The sequence below is a fragment of the Taudactylus pleione genome, unplaced genomic scaffold (assembly GCF_031769625.1).
Source record: "Taudactylus pleione unplaced genomic scaffold, aTauple2 ptg000266l, whole genome shotgun sequence".
NCBI lineage: Eukaryota > Metazoa > Chordata > Amphibia > Anura > Myobatrachidae > Taudactylus > Taudactylus pleione.
The window spans coordinates 2,808,222-2,826,897 of NW_028284668.1; the positions used below are offsets into that span (position 1 = coordinate 2,808,222).

The 18,676-nt window shown below is 43.8% G+C and overlaps 1 pseudogene; it reads left to right on the plus strand.

The window, feature by feature from the left end:
* Nucleotides 1–848: 848 nt before the first annotated feature.
* On the plus strand, nucleotides 849–17,356 carry LOC148513940 (uncharacterized; annotated as a pseudogene).
* The last annotated feature ends 1,320 nt before the right edge of the window (nucleotides 17,357–18,676 follow it).

Consider the following 18,676-nt stretch of genomic DNA (forward strand, 5'->3'; position numbering starts at 1 on the left):
GATTGGGACCTGGGGATAAAAGAGAGAAATTTGTGTCTTTTCATTTGCCCACGCTATTGTGTAAGCGGCTGCTCTGTAGCGCACGCGACCGGTCGCACAATAGCGCTGTAAAAGTCACCACACCACGTACAGCGGTCGCATCCTAGCGTTTGCAACTGGAAGTAGGAGTACTATACACCACGTGTAAGCGGTCGCATAAGAACGAATGCAACCGGGCACACAGTGGCGTATACACGTGTTTCTTACATTTCTGTATTGTTTCAAGCAATTGTTTAAGACTGCAAGATGTCATAGTGGTAGGGTGTGATCTCCTAAAAGACTGCTAAATCCAAAGAAAGGCAATTAAGTTTTCTGGCCAGAAAAATCGAAAAGTGTGAAAGGCGCATGTTACCGATTGGAGAAATAGAAGTACTGTGTGAGCTTCTTTTTAAAAAAAACTAGGGTGTATATGTGATCCCTAGGGTATACATAGCAGGTATACTGGCAGAGGGGATCTTTTTGATGTCCTTTCGATTAACGATAAAGAATAGCTTCCAGTGTGGTCGTAAAATTCATTGGTCATTTAGGGCTTTTGAGTTTTGCAACTTTACCGCATAGGTGTGGCATCCTGTGATTGAGATCTGGGTGCGGGGAAAAGAAGGGTAAATAGGTTGTTAACTGTGGTTTATCTATAGTTAGATAATTCCTGTGTTCCCTATTAATAGGTTGTTAACTGTGTTTGCCTTAGTAGGTATTACTGTGTTCCCTATTTTCGGATTGTTTAACCGTAGTATAGGTGCGTGAAAGCAGGCTAAAAGTTAAGTCTTTCACCGGTCTCTTCTTTGTTGGAAGGTTTAGAGTAAGTCAACATGGGCGCTAAACAGTCAACAAAGAAGGCACACGATGAGCTGCCTCTGCAAGGTCCAACTGGGTCGGCTCTTCATATAATGCACACCAAGTACTGTGCATATGCAACAATGCACTGTGCCGTGTGGGTTAAGATGATGAGTAAGAGTGTGAGGCCTTTCCCAAAGATTGGTAGCTTTAATGTGGAGATCTTAAATAACCTCAAGGATCACATATGTAGAGTCAAATCCTTGAAGAAAAGAGAGGAGTATAATGATTGTTTGAAACTCTGGCAGCATGAGAGTAACACGTGGGTTAATGGTGCGAATGAGACGCAGAGTTGCGTCACATGCACGTCAAGGGGTGATGCGCATGCAATGCTGAACAGCACCGCATGCGCACCACAGGAAAACGCAAACGTGCGGCACAGTAGCATTGCCAAAGATATTGCAATTCGCGCTTGCGCACCACCACCACCTTATGTGATGGGCGGTGAAGATACATTATCCACCAAAAATTATAAAAATGTAACTGAACCAAGTAAGCTGTACCCGCATCTGAGTTTGTACACTGAAAATGCTTATGATGCAGAAAATTAACCTTTAGAAATGTCACACGTGTCCCATGCTGTGCAATTGTTGAATGTCCCTTCCCAGCAAGTACAGGCAGATTACCCATTAGCATCAGGAGTGGGGGAGGGATCCCTAGCCCAAAGGGGGTAGGCCTTAGTAGAACCCATGGTGGGGGAGGTTCCTGTAATAAGGGCGCAGGAAGCATTGACACCTACCGCTTCAGTAACGGAGGCTGCTAATGCTGTTCACTGCAGTAATAGAATTAGAGGTATAGAAGTGGAAAGCATCCATCCAGTACGGACAATAATTGTTGCCAATGGAGTTGCAGATGCAAATGGTGTAATCCCCACAAGGGAAGTAGCGATGCACTGTCCATGGACACGGGCGGAACTACATTCCATTATGTCTGATTTCCCTGACCCTAGGAAACAACTGGCAAAGTGTCAGCGTTTCATCAAGGACTTAGGCAATGCCCATGAGCCAACCAATAAGGACTGGCATGTGGTGTTATGGGCATGTCTCCCAGAAGGTACAGATGTGAAAAAGTTTATCACAGCATGTACTCTGGATGTAGATGTCCCCTTGACTGATCAAGGTAATGAGGATTGCATTGTCCGCATAGTCGCCCAGTTAGCCGTATTTTTCCCCTTAGTGGTTAACTGGAGTAAAATCTTTACCATTAAGCAAAAAGAAAGTGAACCTGCAGAAGATTATTTTAATCAAGGGCTGCAGATTATCACTCAGTACACTGGGATAGAAAACATTAAGGATAGCACTCACTACCGGGAGATGGTCATCATTGTTCTGATGGATGGTCTTAAGGATAGTCTAAAGACCAGAGTTCAGACCTCACACCCCGGATGGAGAGGAATAACAGTTGACGTACTTAAGGAAACTGCTATGGAGCATGACAAGAACATACTGAGAAAGCGCGAATCACAGAGCGAAAAACTAATGGCTGTCAGTATATAAGCTCTGGAAGATATGCATTTACAGCCACAAGACACTTATCCACCTGCGCAGTTACAAGTACTTAACATATATCACCCCTTTGCGCAGTCACACATACCACAACCATATTATACTTACCACACTCGGCCACAAAACAATTTTCATCCTCAATCTAAGCTCCCATATCCATCCCCACAGCCATTCCCTACCTATAACCCTCAAGCCAAAAAACAACAATTTCCCAGAAATAGTCAAATCCGTACACAAAAAATGTGCTTTAACTGTAACCAACTGGGACATTTTAGAAAAGACTGTAGAGTCATACTACAGGGACCACATAACCAGGAAAATGTAAACCCATCCCATAACATCAAAAATGATCAGTTAAACCCTGCCCACATAATTGCAGCAAATGCTCTGGTGGGTCAAGATAGTCAACTATAAGGATCAGGTCATACCTGTAATCTGCAGGCAGTCAGGATAACTGGAAGTACTAGAGAAGAACCGGTAATAAGGGTTAATGTAGCTGGTACTGAACATTCCTTTCTTGTAGATACAGGGGCGACCAGGTCAGCATTAAAATCCCCTTCTAATTTGCGAATTACTAACAAGACAGTGTCAGCAATGGGTGTAACAGGTGATGTACAGCATTATCCTTTAACTGAATCTACGGAAATTACTATTGGCCCATTGCATGCCAGACACTCTTTCCTTCTGGCAGCAACGGCCCCTACTTATCTCCAAGGAAGGGATTTATTGTGCAAGATGGGATGTGTCATCTATTGCACCCCTGACATGAGGTAAGGGATGTGCTAGCCACTCCCCAAAGGTTAATGCTGCACACTACCATATCGGAACAATGTCCAGCACAGGTAAACGATATGTTAGCACAAATATTTGATTCCCTTTGGACCAAGGATGGACAGGACACTGGGTTAATGGCAAATGTAGCTCCCATAATAGTAAACTTAAAAAGCGGTAGGCAAGCTCCAAAAATTCCTCAATACCCGTTAAAACAGGAGGTAGAATTAGGGGTTTATCCCATAATTGAACGATTATTACAGCAGGGAATTTTAGTCCGTACAGCTAGTGTAGCCAACAGTCCCATCTTCCCTGTGAAGAAGAGTGGTGGGAGGGGGTATAGGCTGGTACAGGACCTTAGAGGGGTTAATAAAGTGGAAGAAAGCCAATTCCCCATAGTGCCAAATCCAGCTGTCATCCTGATGCAAATTCCACCACATGCAACCCATTTCACTGTCATTGATCTCTGTTCTGCATTTTTCTCGGTTCCGCTACACCCTGACTGTCAATATTTATTTGCATTTACATATAGGGGGGTACAATACACATGGACGCGACTACCCCAGGGCTTCATAGACAGCCCCAGTATTTTCTCACAGGCCTTACACGATTGTTTACAGTCTTTCCAACCTGCCAATGGATCTGTTCTAATACAATATGTGGACGATTCATTGTTATGCTCTGATTCGTTTACGTCACGTTTAAATGATACTAAACTTTTACTGCTTCACCTCTCACACACAGGGCATAAGGTTGCTAAGGACAAGTTACAGCGTGCCAGACCAGGGTCAAATACTTGGGACACTGGACCTCATTCAGAGTCGGTCATAGCGGCCGCACGGTTGTACGCATCCGATGTTTTTCTTTCTGCGCCTGCGCACGGCTAGCTGTGCGCATGTGCGTACGAGCTCTACCGATGAAAAATACTGTCGGTCGTAGAGCTTCCGAAACGAAAGTGGATTGCTAAAGTTGATTGACAGGAAAGTCCGTTTGTGGGTGTATACGGGGGTGGTGGTCTGCAAACGGAGACGTTCTTCAGCATTTCCAGGCATTTTAGGGGAGTGCATAAATTATCTGCTTCGTACGACCATGAATTGCGGATGCATGACAACGTCACTCTACGAACAGGATGATCGTCCAGGCTAAAGTAGGCAAGAAGTATTCGTAAGCCACAACAGTACAATCGTTAATCCAATGTTACTTGTGATGTTTCTAATTGGAACCACACAAATCAAGCAGCTAAGATTGGTGCATTGTAACTATTAACACTGCTAATTACCTTGTAACTGATTTCACTTGCGTGTGCATTAGGGGATTCGTAACACAAATGTTTATTTTAAACATCTAGCATTGTGTTTTGCGTAGCAGCCTTTTCAGATAACATACTTTTTAAACCATGTATACATTGATATAGTTAAATATAGACATTTTGTTTTAAAATGTTTTTAATTTTAGGAAATTAGCCTTTCATCACAATTTAACTTACAATTGTTAGGGCAACATTTTCATATAAATAAAAAACAAAAAACAAAAACACAATTCGAAAAATAAATTAATAAAAACCAAAAAAGAGCTTGAGACATTGGTGACAAGAAATATGGGGACTGGACAAGAGGTGAGGGAGGAGATATCCAGGGTTACTTTCGTCGTTTGGGCCGGCTTGGAGGAAGAGGTAAGCTACGAACAGCCGACTGGCGTGTAACATGCCGACTGGCCTGGCCAGAGGTAGATGGGATTTCCTCAGGCCTAGGCATAGGGCTCTCCATACTTGCGGGGGTGGCTGTTGGGCTGCCAGAGGTGGTGGTCCTTTGAGGAAGGGAGTCTCGCTCCATCATGGCAGGTGGGTTTGCCTGCTCCTGGGTATTGGCCCAATGATCTATGGCCCCAGCAATGGTCTCCAGGGCCACCACCACCATCACCAGAGTGGTCTCCATCCTCAGAAGAACACATCTGTTCTCCTGAGTTTGGGAGACCAACCTGGTGAGGAGAGGCACTGCTCGGTCCGATGGTTGCCCTGTAGTAGACTCCACAGGGTCCCCAGATGGGGTACTTGGATCCTCCCCTGCAGAGTCTCCATCTGTGCTGGACCCAGACCTGACCTCAGGAGCAGGCACTACCTCCTCTGAGTCTGGAAAAAAAATAAAAAAATCATTTGTATTTTTTGAAACAAAAGAACGCATACACGTTTTAGCTTTATACATTTTTGAGTCCTAAAAATATTTACATTCTTATGTGGAGCGTTGAAGTCGGCCATGTCAGTGTCCATAGTGGACACGCTGACTATCTCCTCTTCCGTCACACATCCCTGAGCCAACGTCTCCAACCTCGTCAAGGTCAGCTCCTCAGGGATGGGACCACCACCTGTCCCCGCAGCATAGTCCACTCTACTCCGTAGCTTCCTCTTCAACTGGTACTTGAAATCGGTCCATCTGACAATGTGATTTTGCATTTTTTTAAGGGTTAGTGTTTTAAAATAAGATCTCGCTTTTGACTTCAGTACACTCACAATATAATTTTCTTACCGTTTTTTAACGACTTTCATGGTTCTGTGTTTTGTCCCCACAGCATTAACAGCCCTGGATATCTCCTCCCCAATCCTGTCTTTGGCTCCAGCCCTCATATTTCTTGGGGCATGGACAAGGTTATCCATTGTCATGGTCACCAATGTCTCAAGCTCTATCCTTGAAAACGGAGGGTTTCTTGGCCTTGGCCTGCTTGGCCCCGCCTCCTCCTCCTCTAGTGGTGGTATTGGATTCCCAGCACCTACAATATTTTTAAAATTAGATAAAATAAAAAATGTTTTTTTTTGGAAATATGAACTGTTCTTGTGTTTTTATCAAAATGTGTTTCACACTTACCTGCCTCAGTTGGCCTCTGCCCACCATGCTCCTTGCTTGACATTTTCCAAACATGTGAGAGAGCATGAAGAATAGTGCTTGTGAAGACTTTTTTATAGATATGAGCGCATCCCTGGATTGGTTACCCATGCATCCCTATTTGTCTAAGTAAAATGCACACCTTGTCTGCATTCCATAATCACTGCGTGGGTTGGGCTAGATGTGAGCTCATCCCTGGGTTGGTTACCCGTGCATGCCTATTTGTCTAAGTACAATGCACACCTTGCCTGAATTCTGTAATCACTGCGTGGGTTGGGCTAGATGTGAGCGCATCCCTGGATTGGTTACCCGTGCATCCCTATTTGTCTAAGTACAATGCACACCTTCCCTGCATTCCGTAATCACTGCGTCGGTTGGGCTAGATGTGAGCGCATCCCTGGATTGGTTACCCGTGCATCCCTATTTGTCTAAGTACAATGCACACCTTCCCTGCATTCCGTAATCACTGCGTCGGTTGGGCTAGATGTGAGCGCATCCCTGGATTGGTTACCCGTGCATCCCTATTTGTCTAAGTACAATGCACACCTTCCCTGCATTCCGTAATCACTGCGTCGGTTGGGCTAGATGTGAGCGCATCCCTGGATTGGTTACCCGTGCATCCCTATTTGTCTAAGTACAATGCACACCTTGCCTGCATTCCCTAATCACTGCGTGGGTTGGGCTAGATGTGAGCGCATCCCTAGATTGGTTACCCATGCATCCCTATTTGTCTAAGTACAATGCACACCTTGCCTGCATTCCGTAATCACTGCGTGGGTTGGGCTAGATGTGAGCGCATCCCTGGATTGGTTACCCGTGCATGCCTATTTGTCTAAGTACAATGCACACCTTGCCTGCATTCCGTAATCACTGCGTGGGTTGGGCTAGATGTGAGCGCATCCCTGGGTTGGTTACCCGTGCATCCCTATTTGCTTAAGTACAATGCACACCTTGCCTGCATGATTCAATCATTGTGTTTTTTTTTCCTTATTTAAGGCAAAGCCAAATGTTCCCTTACTTGTGGATTGTAGTTGGAGTGATTTGTGGTGCAGGAAGGGATTGCTAGTGTTTACATTGTTTGGAGTTGTTTGAGTGGTGCTTGTGTGTGTTGTTTGAGTGGTGCTTGTGTGTGTTTGTTTATTTTTTTGTTAGTTTTTTTTAATTTTGGGTTGGGTGGTGGGTTTTTTTTGTTTTTATTGGGTGGTGGGTTTTTTTTTGTTGGGTGTTTTTTTTTTTGTTTTTTTGAGGGGGGAGGTTTTTTTTTTGTTTTTGTTTTTTTTGGGTGGTGGTTATAATTTAAATTTTGTTTTGTCCATGCATTTCCCAAACCCGGTTACTTTGTGTGATTGGGTGGCCGTGTTTTTGGAGGATCAAGATTACAACGTTATTTCAAGACTCCAGTAAGTGTGCCAGCCTACTGCAAGTTTTTTTTTTCTTTTGGTATACAAAACAAAAAAAAGGACATTATTCAAACAATTTTTGTCATGTTCTTTTTTCTTTTTTAAGGTGTTTAACAGTCCAGTTTGTACTTGATTCAGGTAAGTGTCTATTTTTACAAACCTAAAAGTTTGTTTTATTTAATAATGAAGTGTTTTTTGCAGATTTTTTTACATTTAAAAATGCATTTATGGTTTTTATTGATAAAACAATAATTAAGTTTTCAAATTTTAATATTGGCCAATTTCAAAGTTAAGGATTGTTTTAACAATAATAGTAGTAATAGTGGTGTTTTTAAAATATAATATTATTTTCTTTTTCTTCCCTAAAAAAAAACGGTACACAAAATACACCTGTAGGGGTTCCTGAAGATGGCACTGCCCGACCCTGTAAGAATATGCACCATTATTACTAAGCTCAGTATTTTTTGTAAAATATTGAAAATTCATTCTCGAAAACACTTTTTTTTTTTTTAACTTTACAGAGTGATGTGGGCCAGCTAATAGTGGCCATGTTGCCCCCCACCAACCTTCCTCAGCCTACTCCTGGGCGTAGGCATAGGAGGCGTGCAAGGGCCAAGATATATAGAACACATGTCACCCTTTTTGGAATGCCTGATGATGTGGTTGTAACCACTTATCGCCTGCCTCCAAATATTATCCTAGACACTCTTTCAATAATAAAGAATGATCTAGAAAGTCAAATTCACATTCCTACAGCAATCACACCACTTACACAGTTGTTGGTGGTGTTACATTTCTGTGCCTCAGGGTCCTTCCAAACCACTGTGGGGCTGGTGGGTGGCCTCTCCCAGCCCTCATTTTCACGGATCCTGAGGCGTGTGCTAGATGCATTCTTCAATCATATAGCACATTTTATTAGTATGCCTTTGGATACGGAAGCCCTTGATGTGGTAAAGCAGAAGTTTTTTGAGATTGCAGGCTTTTCACATGTCATAGGGGTAGTGGATGGCACTCACATAGCACTTCAGCCCCCTGCATGCAGGGAACAAATATATAGGAACCGTAAACATTTCCATTCGCTAAATGTAATGGTGCTATGTGATGCCTCCCTCTAGATCCTCTCCCTGAATGCCAAATTTCCAGGCTGCAGCCATGATGTGTACGTGATCCAGCATTCAGGGATTTGGTCAAAATTAAGCACACTGCAAGCTGGTGATGCGTGGCTTCTTGGTAAGTATAAATCCAGGATGTAACTATAGTAATAGTGTAAACATGTTTTCATGGTCAATTTATGTATATTTTGGTGTCCCATTTCCATCAGGTGACAGTGGATATCCTTGCACGCCCTGGCTGCTGACTCCTTATTTGACTCCCACACCAGGGCTACAAACTCAATATAATGCCACTTTTACTGCCACCAGGCAGGTGGTGGAGTGCTGTATCGGCCTATTAAAGGGCCGGTTCCGGTGTCTCCATCACTCTGGTGGTGCACTCATGTACTCGCCGGATATGGTTTCTCACATTGTGGTCCTGTGTGGGATTTTACACAACATTGCAATAAGGAGTCGAGTACCCATGCAGCCAGAGGATGCCTTGCCAGAGGATGGCCCCCCGGAGGAAGGTGTTGTGATGCTGTCGGGGGGGCCAGACGCGATTCTGTTGTTTCCAGATTTTTTTAGGTAATAATTTTTACATTTATTTAGAATTTTACACTTAGAGTAAATGTATTTTAAGGTGTACCTAATTTTTTATTTATTTTTTCTTCCACCAAAATCACAACACTTTCCAAAACTGCAAAACTAATGGAACCCATTGGCAATACCCTGTACTGTTTTTGGACAACTAACAAAATTTGCCCGGATATACCACAACATGTTTAGTTAATTTGCCTTTTATTTTATTAATTTGTCTGTTAAAAAAGAAATATTCTGTTTGTTTTTGCCTATTGTTGTTTATGTCTGACTAAGCAAGATATTTTAATTTTGAAAACCCTGAGGACATTTTTTATGTGTGATTCTGTGATGAAATGCTTTTAACGATTAAATGCATGTTGGCAACTTGTTTGTTATTTAATAAATGTTTTTCCAAAAAAAAAAAGGTTTGGTGCAAATGTTTTTGGAAAGCCATTTTGAGGTGGATAATGTAGGGCAACCCCAAACCAAAAAAAAATAAATTACTGCAAATGTTCTTAAGGTTTACATAAACATTTTTTAATTAGTTACACTATGGAAAGGCACCCAGCTTTGTTCACAAACTATTTGAAATGCAGAATTACACAATTTAATTTTTTTTAAAAAAGAGGTCAAATGTTTTATCAAACAAAAACTTTACTGGAATAAGCACAATTTTAAAATGTACAAAGAGGAAAATAAAAACTAAAATCGCTCAAGCCTCCCCACAATCCGCTGTAGGCCTCCAACAAATGTCCACTTGTTCGAGTGAGCTCCTCACGAATTTCCACCATGATGTTGGTTAGATCTGTGGACAGAAAAATGTATTTGTAGGTTAAAAACATCTAAAAAATGTCCAACATTTGAAGATTAAACATTATTCAATGTCCCAAAAAGTGGGAAAACACAATGATGTTAGGGTGTGTTCGAAAGTTTCCTCCACACAACATTATTAATATGTAGAAACTTTTATGGTGTAAAAACAATTGGAAACCCTAACTACGTGGCATAACCAAAAAACCCCTAGGATGTTTAAAAAACAACTGGGAGGTGTATTCTTAAGTCATGATGGCCATATCCTTAAAAGATGGGGAGTAAGTTGGAGTTGGGGGAATGGTGGGAGGGGAAATGGAGTGGCAAAAATCAAAGGGAGGGGAAATTTGGGTTGAGGACTCGGGCACGGGAGTGGAGATTTGGGATGAGTGGGCAGGGGAGGGAGGAATACTATGGGAGTTTTGGAAGAGGGAGGGAGGGAGGGAGGATTACTGGGGGAGTATGGTGGTGGGGAGGGAGGCCTGGGTTGAGCGGATGGGGAAGGTGAGGGGGAGGGCTGCAGGTTGGGACCTGCATTGCCTCCAAATCTGCGGGCCCTTCTCTGTCTCCGCCGTGTTTCTAAAATGTAAAGATATTAAAAAAATCTAAGTTTAGTTTTCACTTTTGGCTACACAATACAAGTACACTTTACACATTCAGGACAATAGGGACAACATACAGGAGGGTTTGTTTACATTTAATAAAAGAATTGGAAAAGGAACAGACATTTTTAAAATTCCACTAATTATAACATTTATACAAACGCATACTTACATCTGCGTAATCGCGCCCGCAAATTTCCCCAAAAGACTGGCGACCGGTGGCGCAAATCTGACCACCGCCTCTCGAGTTGCGTTATATTGCGCCTAAATCCCGCACTGTGAAGGGTTCTCCTCACCTCTGCATAGGCCGCACGCTTTATGCGGTTTGAAATTGGAGGCTGGGCGTTCGTAGTCTGCCTGTCCATAATATTGACCAATATCATCAATTCCCGACGGGAATGGCCGATTTTACAGAAAACATGAAATATACATGGGGTAAAATTATGATGATTGGCTAAAATATTTATTTCTTTAAAAAAAACACTATTGGCCAATCCTTTAATCATGTGACCCGAAAAATAAGGTCAGATTTCATTGGATAAAACACACAGAGTGCAAATGATCCTAACGCAAAATGCACATGCATTATTAAAGTAAACACAATTAGCAACAGTATATTCACAGATAATAAACTTTACTTTGTTTTGGCAATTGTTTAAAAAATGAGAATGGGGAAAACACAAACAAAAACAATAAAGTTTATTGACACATGAAAAAAAATGATTAAAAAGAACAGCAAGAGTTAAACACTCTTAATTAGATAATTGACAACAAGCTAATAACAAGCTGATCGATAGTCCATGTAAACATGTCATGTGACCATCAATACAACACATACGGCCGCAACCATCACAACATAATTAGCATACAGCGACTGACAGCGCCTGACTATGACTGTCTCGTTCATTCGATCAGATCAGTCGGTAGCTAGAGGAGGTGCAGTGCTAATGAATGGGCGTCACTTTGTTTACGATCAAACAGCCGTACAATCGGATTTTGCGGCCGTAGCCCATTCGACCGTGCGGCCGCTACGACCGACTCTGAATGAGGTCCTCTGTCTCACCCAGGGCCCACAACATCTGCTTACTGACCGAATCCATGCCATACAGACCATGGCACTGCCGCGAAACCAGCACCAGATTCGTACCTTCTTGGGCATGTGTCGATATTGTGGAACATGGATACCAGGTTTCTCTATTCTGGCTTTATCATTGCAGGAGTTAGTCTCTTCCACCAAACCAGACATTGTCTTGCATACTGAAGAGTCAGAGCAGGCTTTCCTTAATCTTAAGGATAGTCTAACAAGAGCACCTGCATTGGGGATTCCAGATTACGAAAAATCTTTTGACCTTTTCTGTACGGAAGCCGCTGGTTGTGCTGCAGGTGTCCTTACACAAAAACATGGTGATGCCAATAGACCAGTAGCATACTACAGTGCCCAGTTGGACACTGTGGCGAGATCACTCCCAACGTGTTTAAGAAGCATAGCTGCAACCGCTCTCTTAGTAAATAAGAGTGAGGACGTAGTGTTAGGCCATGACTTGACAGTTCATACACCACATGCAGTCTCTGCATTACTAAACTCAGCCCAGACTAGACATGTTTCTTCCGCTAGATTCATGAAATGGGAACTAGCACTGATTGCTCCCACCAACATAACTATAAAAAGGTGAAATACTCTAAATCCTGCTACATATTTACCATGTGTGCCTCATTATGCACAAAGGGTGGAAGGTAAAAGTGAATTGTTGCCAATGGTAGAAGGTGAGTTTGGTATAGATATTGATGTGCATGATTGTATGGAGTATCTAAATCAAAATTTTACAGCTAGGCCTGACATACGCGACATACCACTAGAGAATGTAGACTTAATGTTATACGTGGATGGGGGGTGTCATAGACAGACTGACACAGGTGAGTTATGTAAAGGTTATGCTGTCGTACAGGGGCTGGCTGGCAACTTTTAGCCTGGGGGGCAAATGCATGCAGGCGGCCCTGGCAGAGGAGTAGCATGTAGCCAGGGTGCCCAAAGAACGTGCGTGCTATGACGCCACCCCCCCTCAAGTGTTTCAGGGAGGAGACGGGTCCATATGGGATTAATGTAAGGTAAAATTAAAGATTACGGGCAGCCACCTGTCGTAGTGCCCATATGCAGTGCCCCCATGTGCCACAGGAGAGAACACCCTTATGCAGGCCTCCAGTAGTGCCCCCAGTAGTGACCCCCCCTATGCAGTGCCCCTTGTGCCTCCAGTAGTAAGCCCCTTATATAGTGCCCCCAATAGTGGTACCCCCTATGCAGTGCCCCTTATATAGTGCCCCCAGTAGCAGTCCACCCCCCATGCAGTGTCCCCAATAGTGGTAACCCTTATGCAATGCCCCTTAAATAGTGGCCCCAGCTGTAGTCTCCCCCCTATGCAATACCCCCATTATTGCCCTTTATATAGAGCCCCCAGCAGTGGTCCCTCGATGCAGTGCCCCCAGTGGTAGTCCTATCCCCCTATGTAGTGCCCCTAGTAGTAGTCCCCTCCCCCCTATGCAGTGCCCCTAGTAGTAGTCCCCTCCCCTTGTAGTGCCCCTAGTAGTAGTCCCCCCCTTGTAGTGCCCCCAGTAGTAGTAGTAGTACCCCCTTGTAATGCCCCCAGTAGTAGCCTCCCCTTGTAGTGCCCCCAGTAATAGTAGTACCCCCTTGTAGTGCCCCCAGTAGTAGCCCCCCTTGTAGTGCCCCCAGTAGTAGTAGTCCCCCCCTTGTAGAGCCCCCAGTAGTAGTAGTCCCCCCCTTGTAGTGCCCCCAGTAGTAGTAGTCCCCCCTTATAGTGCACCCAGTAGTAGTAGTCCCCCCCTTTGTAGTGCCCCCAGTAGCAGTAGTCCCCCCCTTTGTAGTGCCCCCAGTAGTAGTAGTCCCCCCCTTTGTAGTGCCCCCAGTAGTAGCCCCCCCTTGTAGTGCCCCCAGTAGTAGTAGTCCCCCCTTTTAGTTCCCCCAGTAGTAGTAGTCCCCCCCTTGTAGTGCCCCCAGTAGTAGTAGTCCCCCCTTTGTAGTGCCCCCAGTAGTAATCCACCCCCCTGGTAGTGCCCCCAGTAGTAATCCCCCCTGGTAGTGCCCCCATAGTAATCCCCCCCCCCAGTAGAGAGAGACTTAATAAAAAAAAATAAAAAAACACTTACCTGAAACTCCCGCTCCTGGTCCTGCCGCTTCTACCTGCTCCTCTGGCTGCTTTGCATTATGGGAGAGACATCGTCATGAGGTCAGGTAGCAGAGCTTGTGGCACTAAGGAGAGTGTGTGAGTTGGCGGAAGGGAATCTGCCAATATCTACACTGACTCCAGATATGCGTTTGGGGTGGTGCATGATTTCGGTGCCCTATGGCATTTGAGAAATTTTATGACAGCAGCAGGCACACCAATCGCACATGCACATCACATTAAATGACTATTGACTGCAATCCAGCTACCCAAGACCGTAGCTGTCATTAAATGTAAGGCTCACACCTGTCAGGACGATCCAGTATCATTGGGTAACAATAGGGCTGACGAAGCTGCCAAATGGGCAGCAGGACTAAAGTATAATCAAATGAATAGTGTGATGTTATTTGAAACTGTTGATGCACAGAAGCTGGTTGAAATGCAGGAAGTATATACCTTAAAGGAAAAGGCGAGCTGAAGATCCAAGGGATATGAGCAAGAGTCCTCTGGGCTGTGAAGAAGTGGACAAGGGAAGCCAGTAGCCCCTAAGGCATACTATCCTAGCTTGGCTGAAGCAGCACATGGTCTGACTCACCTAGGCAAACAAGGTATGTGCAAATTAGTGAAAGCATACTGGTATGCACCTGGCTTCTCTTCCTAAGCAGAGAAAAGAGCAATGTCCTGTTTGACCTGCTTAAGGAAGAATGTAGGAAAAACAATACCTACCGAACCATCTCACATCCCTCCAGCAGACAGACCTTTCCAGGTTATACAGATTGATTTCATCCAGTTACCACCTTGCAGGAATTTGAAGTATATATTGATGTGTTCTCTAATTGGGTTGAAGCATATCCAGCTGCAACTAATACTGCTGCATTTACTGCTAAGAAGATAGTTCAGGAATTTGTGTGTAGGTATGGTATCCCTAGAGTAATTGAAAGCGATAGGGGTACCCATTTCACCAGAGATGTCTTTCAAAGTATGTGCAAGTTAATGGGTATTAATAGTAAGCTTCACACCCCATATTGACCACAGGCCAGTGCCCAAGGTGGAGAGAGTGAATGGTACTATTAAGAATAAATTAAGTAAAGTCATGGCTGAGACTGGATTGGGATGGCCAGAAGCCTTGCCTCTTGTACTCCATAGTATCAGGACCACTCCTAGATCCCCTCTTAATTTATCCCCATTTGAAATATTGTCTGGGAAGCAACCTCATGTAATTGTAAGCCCTCAGGAAGATTTAAAATGTAACAATAAGGTTACAGTGAGGTACCTTATAAAAATGAGTAAGCAGCTCAAACAACAGCAACAGAAACTAAAATTACTATCACCAGATATTCCTAAAATGAACTGTCATGATGTTGAACCTGGAGAGTATGTAATTATTCAAAACTTTTTACGTTCAGGTTGCTTGACTGATCACTGGGAAGGACCGTACTAAGTGCTACTGACAAGTACAACATCTGTGAAAGTAGCCGGGAGAGACACCTGGGTCCATTCCAGCCACTGTAAGAAAGTCAATGATCCAAAGGAGATCAAGGGTGGAGGAGAGACAGAAAACGTGGACCTGTCTATTGAAAGCCTGTTCCGTGAAAGCTATTAACTGTATCAGTAGCACCTGAACGAGGCTAGTAAGACCCTGGGTCTGGTAATGGAGTTTCAAATTGTGACTGCTGTTGTTTATCCTTCCAGGGTTCATCTCATGCTCTTTTGCTTCGGGGTGTCCTGGTTCTGTGCTGGTGGTCAAAGAATGGAGAGAGAGGTTGATAACGACATCAGTGGAATGGAGTTGGGAGATGGAGATCTACTAACACAAGGGCGGTGCCTGACCAATCCTGATACTGTTATTGTTGATAACCCTGATAGCTTGGAAACTCGGAGACAATGTGAAGGTTTATCATCTGAGGACTTGTGTATTTGTAGGATGTGTGGGTCCCTAGTTGATGAGAGATGTATTCAACGTTGTCAACCTGGGTATAAGCAGTATTAGGGTGGACATCCTTTAGAGGATTATCATACCATGGTGGGCCGTGTCCTTAACCAGACCGACTGTTGGGTATGCTCTCATGTTCCCCAGGGACAGCACAATGTAGGGTTAGTGCCATTCCCCCTAAATGTCACAGAGATCTTGGGGTTACAAAAAGGAAAAACACTGGATGGGAAATTCTTGATGTCCAAACCACCACACTTTAGACTTCATCAATACCAAGTGGATAAATCCCTGTTATGTTTTAACATCACTAACTTCAAAAGACCAGGTAGTTGGGAAGTAACAGGAAATAATCAGACGATGACTTTCTCCTTGAGAGCAGATAATGAGCCATTAAATTTTGAATTGTTACGCTCAATTAGATCAAGTGGGAGACACTTCAGGTATAGATACACATGTGGTGATACCCAGGATATGGTTGGTAGTGTACCAGAAGGGTATTGCGCTCAAGTTATACAGCCAGAATCTTGTTTTAACCAGATGGGAGAACCTGGGATAGGAACATTTACTAGGGAAATGTGTTCCATGATAATGATACATTCTATCCCATACGTCCTCCCTGACGATGTGTATTTTACATGTGGTAGAAAAGCGTACAAGTGGCTCTCTCCGAGTTCCAGTGGTTTGTGTTATCTAGGAAAAGTACTTTCTGAGATCATGACTGTTGCACATCGTGAAATGATTGGTATTCACAAGAATGTACCTTCCCCATATCTTAATACACAGTATGAACGCAGGAACAAACGGAATATGGTTCCTGGTGAAGTGCATAGAGCCATTCAGATGATTAGTGAAATGACTGGCTTTCAATTCCTAGTTGCACTTGATCCCACCAGGATCGCTCAGGGGTCATTAAATTTTAAATACATACAAGACCTTGCCAAATTGATAGATAATATCACCGAGCTATACGATGATTCATTTAGATATACTGGAAAGGAGTTACAAGCGTACAAGAAAGAACTGGTCCAACATAGACTAGTGCTAAATTATTTAACAGCTGTCACTGGAGGGTATTGCGTAACCCTGGCCACCCAGTTTGGTGTTAAGTGTTGCACCTACATCACTAATAGCACTAGTGACCCCAAGGAGGTGATAGACCAGAAGATGGACAAAATTCTGCAGCTGAAATGGGAATTTCATAAGAACCATAATGCTTCAGTGGCTGAAGTAGAGGAACAGGTAGAAGAGTGGCCCTCTTGGTTGAACCCTGTTAAATGGTTCTCGGGTCTAGGAGAATGTGTTCAAGGACTAATTGCAAGCGTAGGAAAACTCCTGATCCTAGTATTAGAAGTCATCTTATTAATTGGCATGTGTGTTAGATGTGTTCCTGCAGTTATGAAATGTGGGAAAGGTATTTCTAAAGGTAACAGGGAAACTGAAATAATGATGGTAGTTACCCATGATGCTGTGAATACTAATGTAACTAATACCCTACATTATAATCCTGAATTAGAGAGTACAATCTAATGATTGCTTGCATGTTGTCATGTATGATAAAGTATTGTCAATGTTTCTTTAGGACACCCTAGTTCAAATGTAGTCTCCATTTTTCCCCCACTCGACCTTCATAGGCTTGATGAGTTCCCACATCCTGACAATGGTCTCGTATATGATCCCCTGAGTGCGTATGAGGGCTGTTTTACCCCACCTGGAGACGCACTACTAATGGTTTAAATGACCACACGGAGTCATATCGTTAAGAACATTGAAGAATACTTTATAATACAGTATCTGCCTGAAATAAGATCCGAATGGTAATAGAAGCCCCATAAGAATGCGTACCTTGTAATGATGTGATTTGGATTTGTTTAGCAGTGCATAAAAATGTTATTAATGCTATTTCAAAACATCTTAAAATGAAGTCTCTACATAATTCAAGGCTATCTTTATGGGTTAGGTACATCCCCACATCTATCCAATGATCTGGTCCGTGGTGTGCGCATAAAGTTAGGTTTATGTCCTTCCCCCTGAAGTGCTTCGTTGATGGTTAACAATTACCAACTTAAGCCATCTCATAAAAATAACATTGACTAATATTTTATAGTGTATGGCTTCACAGATTAAAATTATAGTTAATTGCTTGCGTATGGTGATAGCGTATAGTTGCTATCAAAGGGTGGACTGTCAAAGCCAAATAGATTGTAAGCAATCGCATAATTGTGCAAAACCCGCTTCACGATATTCATGGGATGATTTGATCATCCGCAGTCACTTCTTAAAATCATTCACGCTCCCGACGCACATTTGTGCACACACCTGTGCGCGATCGCGATCCCAATGCGCATGCAATCATCCAGTAGTGCACACATCCCCATACAGCTGCCCTACACCATATTGTGAATGGCACACCACGCTACTCTGCGACTGGGCGCTCGGTGCCATTTTAGATGAAATAAGTTAATATGGCAATATCTAAATAATGTATTGTACACCAATCGCATAGCAAGCTTTTTAATAATCCTTTCAAAAACCTCACAACAATGAACTGTGGCCCTGATTCAAAGCCGGATGCTGTGACAGAGCGCTCGCTCTGAATCAGGGCCGTCCCTCTTACTTTTTGGAGCGGCCTCCTGGCCGCTCGCATAGCTGTGGGTAACCACCAACAGCTATAGCGAGCGGCCAAAATGATGGTCGCGATGGTCAAGACCATCGCGACCATCGGACTTGCGATGAGACCCTAAGGTAGGGTCTCGTCTGCCGCAAACCCTGGAATGCTTTTGGCTCTATCAGAGCCAAAAGCACTCCCACTGACATCACTAGTGATGTCAGTGGGGCCGGCCCCAGGCAGTAGGCATTCCCATGGGAATGCCTCCGTCTAGGCAGCCACGCCCCCCGCACACCCACCAAAGGGGGCGTGCTGTCAATCACCATCGACAGCATGCCCCCTTTGGTGCGAGACCCTTAACGACGGCTTGGCCGTCGTTATCCGGGTCTCACGCATGAGCATGATGGAGCCGACTCCGTCATGCGCATGCGCACGACGGACAACATCGA